Source organism: Bos mutus, chromosome 11 (genome assembly GCF_027580195.1).
Source record: "Bos mutus isolate GX-2022 chromosome 11, NWIPB_WYAK_1.1, whole genome shotgun sequence".
NCBI lineage: Eukaryota > Metazoa > Chordata > Mammalia > Artiodactyla > Bovidae > Bos > Bos mutus.
The window spans coordinates 86,291,621-86,305,140 of record NC_091627.1 but is presented as its reverse complement, the minus strand read 5'-3'; the positions used below and the strand labels follow the sequence as shown (position 1 = coordinate 86,305,140).

At 44.6% G+C, this 13,520-nt stretch overlaps 1 long non-coding RNA gene across 1 annotated transcript in view; it reads right to left on the bottom strand.

Annotated features, from left to right (window-relative positions):
* Nucleotides 1–10,956: 10,956 nt before the first annotated feature.
* LOC138990002 (uncharacterized) overlaps nucleotides 10,957–13,520 on the bottom strand; it is a 48,129-nt gene continuing 45,565 nt past the window's right edge. The window contains exons 2-3 of the long non-coding RNA XR_011466192.1: nucleotides 11,950–12,146; nucleotides 10,957–11,160 (exon numbers count right to left, since the gene is read on the bottom strand). This is a non-coding gene — a long non-coding RNA (uncharacterized lncRNA). The remainder of the gene's footprint in view (nucleotides 11,161–11,949; nucleotides 12,147–13,520) is intronic.

Genomic DNA, 13,520 nt, shown 5'->3' with positions numbered 1-13,520 from the left:
GAACCTCTGTCCATAGTTCATCAGGCACTCTATCTATCAGATCTAGTCCCTTAAATCTATTTCTCACTTCCACTGTATAATCATAAAGGATTTGATTTAGGTCATACCTGAATGGTCTAGTGGTTTTTCCTACTTCCTCAATTTAAGTCTGAATTTGGCAATAAGGAGCTCATGATCTGAGCCACAGTCAGCTCCCGGTCTTGTTTTTACTGACTGTATAGAGCTTCTCCATCTTTGGCTGCAAAGAACATAATCAATCTGATTTTGGTTGACCATCTGGTGATGTCCATGTATAGAGTCTTCTCTTGTGTTGTTGGAAGAGGGTGTTTGCTATGACCAGTGTGTTCTCTTGGCAAAACTCTATTAGCCTTTGCCCTGCTTCATTCTGTATGCCAAGGCCAAATTTGCCTGTTACTTCAGGTGTTTCTTGACTTCCTACTTTGGCATTCCAGTCCCCTATAATGAAAAGGACATCTTTTTTTGGTGTTAGTTCTAAAAGGTCTTGTAGGTCTTCATAGAACCATTCTTCAGCGTTACTGGTTGGGGCATAGACTTGGATTACTGTGATATTGAATGGTTTGCCTTGAAAACGAACAGAGATCATTCTGTTGTTTTTGAGACTGCATCCAAGTACTGCATTTTGGACTCTTCTGTTGACCATGATGGCTACTCCATTCTTCTAAAGGATTTCTGCCTGCAGTAGTAGATATAATGGTCATCTAAGGACCACATCAATTCTACATTGTTTTCAAGCTGAAGTTTATATACATTATTGGGAAAACAGGTGATTTTATTTGTTTCAGTGTCTTCACTTTCATCTGTATATCAATCCCAGATCTCCCCTCCATTTTTCCCCAATTTTATTAAGAAATGACCGACATACATTACTGTTTAAATTTAAGGCATACAGCATGATAGTTTGATTCATATATTGTAAAATTATGCCATGTAGGTACAGCTAACAGCTGTTTTCTCATATAGAACAATAAAACGAAAAGAAAACAGAAAGAACAGAAAAACATTTTCTTCTTGTGGTGAGAACTCTTAGGATTTACTCTCTTAAAACTTTCCTATTTATCATAGAGCAGAGTCAGTTATAGACCTCATGTTCTACACGACATCTCTAGTTTGCATTTATCTTATAACTGGAAGCTAGTACTTTTTGACCACCTTCTTTCAATCCTCCCAGCCCCACCCACTACCTCTGATAACCACAAATCTCATCCCTTTTTCTATAAGTTTTTTTTTAGGTTCCACATATAAATGGTATCATACAGTACATGTCTTTCTCCATCTGACTTGTTTCATTTAGCATAATGCCTTCAAGGTCCATCCATCTTGTTGCAAATAGTGAGATTTCCTCATTTTTCATGGCTGAATAATATTTCACTATGCATATGTGTGTATACACACAACTATACACACATATGCATAGTGAAATATTTGTGTGTATGTATATATATTCACGCATCCATCAATGGACACTTTCTAATTGGGTTACTTGAGAGATTTTTCTTATTGAATTATACAAGTTTATATATTGACTCTACTTTAAAGGTAATTATTAATATATTTCCAGCATAATTATTAAAATTATATTTAGTTAATCAAATGAGTGATTAAGGAGTTAGAAACTATACATGACAAATAAGCAGAATACATACTGAAAATGGGTGTAAATCTGCTATTTTTGGTGCATCAAAGGAAATATCATTTGGTCCAGGCTGAAACAGCAATTTCCTTATAAGCACGCATGCTAAACATGTGTGCATGCTAAATCGCTTCAGTCATGTCCAACTCTTTGCAGCTGTATGGATCCTAGCCCACCAGGCTCCTCTATCCATAGAATTTTCCAGTCAAGAATACTGTAGTGAGTTGCCGTGCCCTTCTCCAGGGGATCTTCCCCACCCAGGGACTGAACTCACATCTCCTGTTTCATGCATTGGCAGCAGGGTTCTGTACTACATGCCCCATATAGGAAGATCTTCCTTAGAAGGGGAGCAATCTTTCTTTCTTTCTTTTTTTTTTTTTTACCAGTTATCCAGTCTTTCCTGGAGAATCTGCATGGACAGAGGAGCCTGGCGGGCTACAGTCCATGGGATCACAAAGAGTCAGACCCGACTGAGCGACCGAGCACAGCACACACGCTATTCTTTACATCCATTCTGGTGCTGTGACTAAACAAGATCCATACCACACGCCACATGCCAGATACTTCCAATGTATAAATAAACAACTCCAGTACATTCCAACTTCGTAAAGCAGCTATTTTTTTGAAAAGAGCAGAATAATTCCATACCAGGTTCACTATAGAGAAATTCTCTGGTGGATTCTGAAGCAAATAGAAAGAAAACAACAAAAACCTTAGAAATTTATAACTGACAAAATAATTATTTTTCTTTTTTTAGTTTGGAAACTACTGACTCTTATAAAAAGCAATAACTCACATCAAGAATATTATATTTGTTTACAAGAGTTATGTGTTAAATCTCTAAAATACTACTGTGAAGTCAAATGTCAAGAATGTAATTAGTAAAAGGAAGGGGAGGAGTTGACTCAGGCAGCCCTTCAGCACCCATTCACTCTGTAAACAGAGCTGTGCGGCTTGAATTCCACAGTAACGACATGGAGCTGTTTGTTTGTTGAACACAAGATGATAAATGATAAAGCAAGTAGCAAAGAAAATCTGAAAAGTTACTGTTCAAAAACTGTCTATCAAATAAATATACTCTTATTGTAAATTGCTCCATACTGGGTTTTAGTTTTTTACCCTACCAGTGTGTGGGTATTTACCAATTTTTATTTCAGCTCTTCTCATTGTGTTCATTCCTTATGTGGCTTAGTGCGTGACCTCTGTCCTTGAAAGGTCTCTTCAAAGTAGATTACAGAATTTAGAGACATTTTTTAGGGCTTCCCTGGTGGTTCAGACAGTAAAGAATCTGCCTGCAATGCGGGAGACCTGGGTTCGATCCCTGGGTAGAGAAGATCCCCTGGAGTAGGAAATGGCAACCCACTCCAGAATTCTTGCCTGGAGAATTCCATGGACAGAGGAGCCTGGTGGGCTACAGTCCACGGGGTTGAAAAGAGTCAGACACGACTGAGGCACTAACACTAACTAACTAGAGACATTTTTAAAGTCAATTGATAATTTTCCAATTCTACATATTCTACAGTTTAACTCTCAGCCATTTGCTTAGACAAAATAAAATGGTCGGGGCGGGGGGGTGGTGATGGTCGGGGGCGGGGTGCAGGGAGATACTCCCACACTAAAACCAGCATGCTTTGTCTTCTTAGTGTTCCTGTATCTTATTCTATTTATAGATATCATATCGTGATACAGGCAAACAGATGTGGATTTGATTCAAATGGGTATGGTTTGACAACTCATTTTTTACTTCTTTTAGCCCTAGAGTTTAACCAAAACCCTTTCTTCTGTGCAATGTCACCCTAAATGCAACAAAGTAGGGTCTGGCAGGAAAGTCTCGGTAACAGACCCAGTGTCTGTCCCGTGTCCATCAATGTCATGGCTAGCTTGGAAATTAACAAGGCATTTTGCAGCATCCCAGGTGCAATCCATTTAAAATTAACCCCAATTAAAACACAAAATAGTGCACACTGAACAGGTTTATTGCATATTAATTTTGGATGTACACTGCCAGAATTTAAATGAGCTTTGTCTGTCTATTGAGCAAGCAGTAATGCACAGGCCAGACTCCCGATGTGTTTTTGACATTTGCTGATAAAAATGTGTGGATGTTATTTTTCTTTTCACCTGAGGATGTTCCACCTATTCTAGCAAGGAAGGAAAACTGGACTGAGTGGGTCCTTAGCCAGCAAAGTAACTGTTTACACTGCAGATGCTGATGGAGTGGAGTAGTCTTGATGAGAAAGAGGGATTGAGACAGAGAAGAAGAAACCCAGAGGTCTGATTTGTCTTCTATTTTGATACCAAGTGTCATATTTTCAAGCACAAGGTTTAAAAAAAAAAATCTCATTTGCAAAAGGAAAAAAAGAGAGAGAGGAAAAAAAAAATCTCTTTTGCAGCCTGCAGCCATCAGCTGGCTGCAAAGCTCAGGACCTTCTCTGAGGGAGGAGAAGCACTGTGGCCTCGGGGACCACGGTGCTGCACGTGAGCTCAGATAGTGAGGCCAACTGCCAGAAGGGAGAACGATGGGAGAACATAGGCTGTTTGCAATGGACATCAGAAATAGTGGCAGGCAGGAAGCCTGTATAATTTATCATCCAAACTAGACACTTTGGAAAGAGGGCACTATTAATCTTCACACCAGGTCAATAGATATGAATGGAGCCCACCCCAGACAAATGGGGACACAGGGCTCTGCTACCCAGAGGAGGCCTGCTCAGGATACCTGTACTTTCTCTTTACTAGGTTTGCAGTGAAAACATCTATAGCTTCCCTGAAGCCTCACCTTCAGGGTTATACTGCCTGGAAATGATTTTGAGAATGTATTTTGGAGCAAAACAGATTTGTTGAAGACGATGTCCTCATAAGTGTGCAGCAATAACTATAGACGAAATTCTATTCCCACTTTGTCCCAGTGTGGTTAGAGGAGATTCTAGAATTAGAGAAGAAACTTGAAAATGAAAGGCCCGACCTAAGGGCTTAATTTTGCCCTTCAGGAAGCAAAACACACAGATTGGCCAGTGGTTCTTTAAAGATGCTTCCCATCAGTCTTCCACCACATATTCATTTGGTCTGCTTCTGCCTGACTATCACATTTCACTTTTTGAAAAAAAAAAAAAAAGTATCTTATCTACCACCTAGAAACTCTGATACAGTCTGTCAACACTTTTACTGTGAATTGTGCCCATCCCTGCCAGAGCACAGCTTCTTGTTCAGTGGATTTCATTTTATGCTTTTCAATTTTTATTTTTGGGTGTGTGGCATGTAGGATCTTAGTTCCCCAACCAGGAATTGAACCTGCACTCCCTGCATTAGAAGAGTGGAGTCTTAGCCACTGGACCTCCAGGGAAATCCCTCATTTTATGCTTTTGTCTCTCTTCATTTGAAATACCTGAGATGGTACCATCTCAAACAAAAATGCAACCATTCAAGGAGAGAGAGCAGGAATGCCTGAGCTGCCACAGGAAATGAGACAGGACTGGGGCTAGGCCGGGGCGTGGGGGGGACTGTAAATATAGCAAAAGCCTGGGCAGAACGACAAGAAATGTTTGGCATTCCTGGCTTCCCACAAAGGGTAGGTCAAGGAGAGGGAATGGGCAGTTGGGCTGGACTGTACACCACAACTATTCTTTCTCGGGCTAAATCCAGTCCACTGTGTCATAGCAACGTCCCTGGTGGGAAGCCCCTGCGTTTATCCCACACTCTGGCAAATGCTCAGCATAATTAGACCCGATGCCTGTCTGTAGGCAGGATGGGGTCAATGTCTGTGGCAAAAGCAGCTGCTGGTTTCGAGGCTATGTGTTAAATCCACTTTGGCTAACGACCATCAGAGCCATATTCAGAACACCACGTGTTTAAGAGATGGAGCCCCAGAAGTCTGCCTCCACGGGTCCCAGTCAAAACACAGTCCGCTACTTCATGGCCTGCCCACAGGAGGGCTGTTTTAGGACCCTGCTGGCCGCTTTTTTGATTGAAATTTTGAACAAGGAGCCATGCTTACTGGTTCCCTGGGTAATGAATTGAAGATGTGTCTTTGTTTTCTCTGAAACTCTCGAGGGGGGGAAAAAAATCCCACCTTATCATCCATAATGAAATAACCACACATCCACCAAGACGAAAACAGCCATTTAATTTATTAGATTATTGGTCACTCACAGGCTTTCTTCCTGCTTGCCTCTCTGGTCCTTTCAGGGTAATTCAACTTCTGCTACAGGATCTATAAAGTGCTGTATTGAGACTATTTCATTAGGTTTCCAGCAGTGGGAAATTCCAGCTACTGGAAATACCCAAGGCCCATATAAGCTTTTTTTCTTTTCTTTTTCTTAATTCGAGACTCTGGCTGTAGAACAAACAGCAGAGCTTACTGTTGCTGGATGTCTGATTTCCTCAAGCATTTCTGAGGCAAACATCACAGGACAAGAGATGAACGGAGGTTCACATGGAGTATGAGACACTGTGACCCAAGGGTCAGCCGGTAGATGGACGGCATGTAAACCTTCTCGCCTGAGTCATTCAGATAAGCAGGTCTTAGGTGATAAACCTGAGAAGGTGCTCCCAGAACAGCAGGGTGGCTTTCCTGTCCCCACCTCTGTTCTGTCTCCATGACCCAGAGTGAAATGGAGATCTGGTAATCGTGCTAAGAGTTTGATACGTGGCAGATGTTGCCTTGGAATTATTTTTATTTTTTGTTTCATTCGAATGAACAAGTAATCTTTTTTCAAAAAAAAAAAAAGATGATTTCTTTGTTCCTTTATGCGGCTGGTCAGGTCTCAGTTGCAGCACATGGGACCTTCACTGTGGCAAGCAGGATCCTTCGTCACAGCAGTGGGCTCTAGAGGGCACGAGCTCAGGAGTAGCAGCTTGGCCTTCATTGCTCCACAGCATGTGGGATCTCTCCCTGACCAGGGATCGAATCCACGTCCCCTGCATTGGAAGGCGGATTCTTCAGCACTTAACCACCAGGGAAGTCCCTGAACAAGTCATATTGATGGAGTGGCCATACGCATTTCCTGAGACAGTCTTAATAGCTAATATTTTGTTTGATCGCCCCATAAGTGCACCAGAATCATGTTCCCTCAATTTTTGGTTCAAAAATATGGTTGGAGAAATCTTGGTGAACCTGCATGTTTTAAAGGAGGAGGAAAGAAGTTGGAGAGAGGGGAGGGCAGGCATGGAATGCCTGCTTGGTGACAGGTAAACTGCCATAAATTTTGCAGGGTTATGTGTAACGAGTGATAGGCATTATTGCTTTAAGTTTATAAATTTGGAAACTAGTTCAAAGCAATGCAGTGACCTGCCCAAGATACCTGGCTATGAGGTGATGAAACCAAGATTCAAATTCAGATCTGACTCAATACTCATGAATTTTCTACCATTGTATAAATTGCTGATTCTGTTTTTAAGAAGCGTGATCATTCTTAAGGAGGTAAGACTGATAATCATGAAAACTCCAAATAATAAAGATGGGCTATATAAAAATACTGTCTTACATTATGACAAATGATCAATTCTTTAATCAGATAATTTACTCATCTGTGGCAAAATCTGGTCTGTATACACACCCAAGTTTTATTCCCAGTGAAATAAATTTCCTTTTAAAAATTATTTCTGGAAGAGGATTCCCAAAGCAATGCAGCCTGGAATATCAACACCATGTAGGAACTGAAACTCAAACAAGTCAAGACCTGCCAATCAAAACCTTGGTTCTGCTCAGGAGGGCTAGCCATCTCTCAATGTCTTGCTGCAGAGATGCTGCAGAAATGGAGGGATGCTGCAGAGATGGAGGTGTGCCAATGGTTGCCCACTGATAAGTACTGACGGCCATGACACTTCACAATTACTGTTTACAATGAACATCTTCCATTCCATTCCCTGGGTACCTGTTGTGTACAAAGCACAATGCTGAAGATAATGGGATGAGAGGGAGACATAAGACCCAGTCTCCACTCTCCAGGGGCTTACAGAGGAAGAAGCTATGAAATATGACTGTGTGAAAATTCCAGATGATAGATACAAATAGTAAACTCTGGCAACTCCAGAGGGGAGTGTTATCACTGAATCTAATGGGGATATCAGTGGAGGAGGCATCTGACATAGGCCTTGAAGTATGTGTAGGAGCCCAACAGACAGGGGTATGGAGCCAAAGAACAGAAGGAATGCTCAAAGTGGGGAAAAAGAACAGAATCTGTCTAAATAGTGAGTCATTCGGCTTGTATGGATTGTCAGATGTATGAGAGGGAGTATTAGGAAGAAGGCTTATTTTCTGGGTTGGCACCTCACCTTGAACTTCAGTTGATGTAGGAACCCATCACTTTTGGCTTGTCCTCCTGGCAGGACCAGACTCCCTCAGTCAGTAGGCAGCCTGGCCAGCAGCCCAGCTTCTCTCTTATGTGTGTGTATATTCGGACCAGCGATGCAGGGGTCAAGGTGGTTTCCTCACTCAGAAACTTGCCCTGTTCACAAGCACTAGCCTCACTGACCTGGGAAGCCGATCTGGCTCTTTCTGACTTTCTGTTTTCTCATCCTGAAGCTCTGAGCCCCTGGACAGAAGCCTGGGGCAGCTCTGCCTGCAGCCAGCGGCAGTGAATAAATTTCCTCTGTGAAAGAGGCCGCCTTTCACAGGGACCCTTCTCCATCACTTCTGGGGTGGGCAGCTAGCAGCTTCTCTTTCCCTCTAGTTCCAGGCAATGGCTACCTATCAATTAAGCTGTAAGATGTTTGCCCTTGGGATGTGGTTTCAGGGTCAGTCAGTGGTTTAAAACAAAACAAAACTAATTCTTCCTCACTGCATCTTAAATTGTTGACTTCTGGTAAAGTATCTTCTAAAAATATAGCAGACACAATCACCCATGGGCCCAATAATCCCATGAACAGAAGTGAGAACTAAAAGCCTGCTTTAGCTCTTCTCTCATTTCATTGCCTCATGAACGTGTCTGGTTCTCAACTTGACCCCAACTTATCAGCTATGATGTCTGCCATATATCAACGTGAACCAGCGAGTTAGAAATGCAGATGCTGGGGTTCATCCTAGACTCAGTGAACCATAACCTCCAGGTTGAGAGATAGGCTTGTGAGTTTTATTTTTCAATATATGCTCCCCAGGTGATTATGATACACAGTCAGGATGGAAAATCACTGCCTCGGGCAAATGCCTTAGAATTTTTTGCATTTACGTTCCCTGTCTTTTGCATCCTAGAATTTCTAGAGTTAGAGGGATCTGGAAGATCAGTTAATGCAGCACTTGTATTTTTTATTTATTTTTGGCTGGCTGGGGCTGCACTGATGCATGTGGGCTTTATCTAGTCTCAATGGCTTCTCTCGCAGTGGAGCATATGGGCTTTGTTGCCCGTGGCATGTAGAATCTTCCCGGACCAGGGATTGAACCCATGTTCCCTGCACTGGCAGGTGGATTCTTAACCACTGGACCACCAGGGAAGTCCTAATGCAGCACTTTTTAAACTCATGGGAGGAAGAAGCTGGTTTAAGACCTGGGAATGTCATGGGCAGCGTTTACCCCAGGACATGACTGGGAACCAACTTCTCTTGGAGTGTAGATTGACATCTCACTATCTCACTGCCTGAAGGACACAGCACGGTAAAAACTGATTAGTTCAACCTCCTCTTTATGCTATTGAAGAAAGGAGAAGTGACCGTCTGACGGCACATGGCTCTGGATCTCCAGCCTCACTTTCTCCTGCCTGGGATACTCCTGGCTGATTCCTACTACCACCATGGTAGGAAGAAGGAGACAACAGAGGATGAGATGATTGGATGGCATCACCGACTCAAAGGACCTAAGTTTGAGCAAACTCAGGGATATAGTGAAAGACAGGGAGGCCCAGTGTGCTACAGTCCATGGAGTCGCAAAGAGTCGGACATGACAACCACCACCATGGGGGGAGGATGGCAGGCCGCAAACAGATGTGACACTTGTGGGAACACCATGCTTTGACAGCGTGTGAGGTGACCTGACCTTATTCTGAGCATTGCCTGTGAGACCATGGCAGCCACTGGAATCGCAGAGATCTTAGAATCACTGAAGAAAGCAGAACTCATTTTTTCCCCCAGATGAAATTTCAGATCTTGGAACTTGGAAACCAAGAATCCTCTATTTCTACCCCAGGTTGATTATGGTTTTTTTGTTGGATTCTGTGCTCTAGCACAGAAGTCAGCCTCCAAATCCAGAGGCTGCCTAGGCTGAGCTCCTGGGAATGGTCAGTCAGGAGTAGATGCTCATAGCAGAGGGAACCGTGGGCATCTGGATGATCAGAGAGGAAGTGAAGGGCAGCTGGGAGGGTAGGCGGACAGGTTGAGGCTGCTTTGGTTCCTCCCTGGCTCAGAGCTCCAGCTGAACCTGACACTCCACATGCCATCAGTAAAATGGACCCTTCATCTGATGATGCAAGAACTACAGCGTTTCATGCTTTACAACCTGGGGAATCTAGCCTGGTGCCTCTCTCCTACACACTGTTCAGGTATTGTACATACGAATAACGATGGAATAATGGTGAACTAAATGTGACAGCGGGGGACCGCTCCATTTTCACAGGAAAACGGTTCTTAAACTCTCCTGGGGAAATCTTCCTCTCTGCTGGGATGCAGACCTATGGCTACTGGAGGCTGCCTGCTGACCCCCATCCCTCCCAGCCCAGCAGGCAGACGCAGAGCTGTTCCTGGATATGCCCCACCTCCCCCCACCGACACACACTTAATCCGTTTACTTTCAGATCCTTACTCAGAATCCACCAGGAGCCCAGACCAGGTCCTGGGTTTCCAGGTCCAAAATTTGTGTAGCAAGTCAAAGCATTTCTAACCTGAAACTTTTAATAGCAAGTAAATAAAGTGATCCAGGCTCCAAATGGTCCAGGCACGGCCACCCCATTTACGGCTGTGAATATCACAATAGGTGATTGTTTTAAAGTGTTTTAATGAGTCTCAAAACATCCTACATAATATCAGCCTCCACTTTGGGCCTCCTGACAGGCTCCAGTAAATAACATGAGTTGACAGGAATAAAACAGCTTGCTCAGGAGTAATTGAGTGGAATTAGAATGAACAGACAAGAAAGAAAAATTGGTGCCTGGGTCACAAGGAACTTTTTGTTGGGAACGCTCTGGGAGATTTGGTGGGCTGTAGTCTCGCTGACTAATCACCAGTATAGAAAGTTTACAGTCTCTCTGCCATACCAACGTCTTTAATAACTTGAGCAGCATAAGAGGTGGCTGTTAATTTCAAAGACAGTCATATGAAGTTTTATTGAGTGTGGTGTGGAGTACGTAGTTAGCAGCCTGTGAGATAATAAGCCCTTTAAATAGCGCTTTCAAAAAACAGCTTTATTTTTGCTTGACCCAAAAGAACAGTGATTTCCTTCTGTTATTGGAAGGCAGGAAAGTGTATTTAAGTAGGATCTCGCCCTTGGACACATTATGCACCCATTTCTTCATCCGCGACGTCTGCGGTGCCAAGAGCCATGAATGTTCAGGTGGACTGAGCTTGGGTGTTGTCGTGACACGTCTCTACCAGGAAGAGAACAGTGTGGGAAGAAAGGGGTTAAATGTGTTGGGCACTGCCCCTCCCCCTGGTTCCCCATGGACACTGGCTCCTGGGTCTTCTCTCCTCATCCTTGACTGACAGGGCAGAGCGGAGGTAGAGACCCCTCGTGTCTCCAGATGTCACAATGTGGACAAACTAGAGATCAGACCAGTGGGTTCTTTAAATTAAAAAGAAGCAACTTTGTAAAAAGAGCAGGACATTTACACAGTTCCCCAGGGGTGCTCTGGCACCAGAGACCATGGGTGAGGAGCCATGCAGGCACGCACCACCTTGCTGGTCTAGAACCATGCTCCATGGCCTATTCTTAGCTCTCCACACTGTAAGGAATGGGTGAAGCGGGCAGGTGATGTGCTTGACATCGCGGAGCCATGGTGGTGGGGCATGGGCTCTCCCGTCACCTCCGAGGCAGCCTAGTTCAGCCCATGGAGGAACCTGTGGTTTATCATTCCCTCTCCCCCACTCCATTCTCCCTCCTTCCCCCTCACTCCTCCCCCGCCCCTCTTCCTCCTTCTCCTTCTTTCCTTCCCATCCTCCCCTTTCCTCTACTTTGAATGCATCTGTGAGTAAGTGTGAGCAGAAACTGAGACAGAGAAATCTGTCTAGCCCTCTTTGGAAATCTGTTGTTTCCTCATCTCTCATTCTTGTGTTCTGCATTCAGTAAGCATAGTGCCAAACACCTGACCACAAATATGAGAAAGTCTGACAAGCCTCCCCCTCCACCCACTCCCACCCAACATGCAGGTCAGCCTTGCCTGGCTCAGCCGGCAGCCTTGGGCAGGGACCGTGATGGTGGACAAGGCAGGTGGTCTCCCAACTGAGGAGCACATGTGTTGCTGGCCGTGGCTGCCTGCACCCTTTGTCCTGCAGCGAGTCTGCTGTGAGTGAGTGGCTTCAGCCATGGGACTCCCTGGACTGAGGCTCAACTTTACCAAATCCTACCCATCGGGAACTATAAAACAAAGCAAAACAAACAAACAAAAATCAGGCCTTCTCTGAGCCAGTCCTATGGAACAAAGGAAATAAAGTAAACAAAGAGATTAGTTAAAGGAAAAGGAGTTATTTCCTGCCTCAGCACTAGCAACAAGCAGTCTTTCTTGGTACTTAATTCAGAATGTTGTTAGCAACGAGCCTTCTGGCTTTGCTCATTTTTTTTTTTTAAGACACATTGCTGCCCTTCACACAATATGGCAATTTAGCTGTTTCCAGGGCTTCATTCTGCAATGCGGGTCAAGTTTGACTTCTTCCTGAGCTGTAAATGCTCCATACCCAAGGAAAAACCCCTCCTAGTAGCTTTTGGGATCTGGTGAGCCCTGCAGGAAAGCCCATGGCCTCACTCAACTGCATCAGTTTGGGAGCGGCTAGGAGCCGCATCTGTGGGAGTCTGGAATGCTCAGGGAGGCGGTTTGCAGCCCATGCTGCACTGGAGCTGCTCAAAGATTCTTGCTGGTTCAGAGTGTTAAGAACCCAGAGAGCAGCCTTGTTTGAGTAAAAGAGGGAACTGCTTCTTCTAAAGCTGTCAGGAAGCTTCTTCTAAAGCTGGGGGTCAAATTTACTGTTTCACAGGTTTAACAAAGTAAGGACTATTTAAATACACTTTTGAAGTTCCAATTGTTAGCGCTTCCCAGCCCCAGCGCTGTTTCAGGAGCACCTGGAGATGTGTCTGCATACCGGATGCTGTTCCCCTCATCCTTCCTCCACGCTGGAAGTGTTGTGGGTGAGGCTCACGAGCCTGGATTCTCATCACGCTCCTTGAGTGACCTTTCTGCAGTCAGCCCAGTGACACTGCACATAAAGGGGATGCTGTCACTCAGGGGCTGTCTGCATGGCAGGGACATCAGAAGGAGCTAAGGCTGGAATGTTCTGAAGGAGTTCTTTCTTAGGAAAGGTGACCTTGGGGTTTGGGTATGGCAGGGGAGAGGGGATATTGAGTCCCAGAAGCTCCCAATTCAGAGCTAAACACCACCTTCTTAAGGATGCCAGCCTGCTGACCCACCATCCTGAGTAGCTCCGTCAGTGAACTCCCAGCAGCCCCCAGAGATGCGGTTGCCGGGAGAAGTGTAGGAAATGCCAGTGTGGCAAATATCATCTCTGGAAAAGGCTGGTAAGAGTCCCTGGAGATGCCTTGTGGGTCAAGTTGAGCGGCTGGGCTGGGGGCAGGAGGTAGGGATTTCCAGTTGGCCTGAGGCTCCACAGCATTACCTTGGGTTGCCCTCACTCAAGACCCAGCTCATCTGTCAATATGGCTTCCGCCAGGTGTGTCTGCACTTGCTGCCCCAGGCTCCTCCAGCTGCCGGGTGCTCATACAGCATGGGTGTCAACAAAC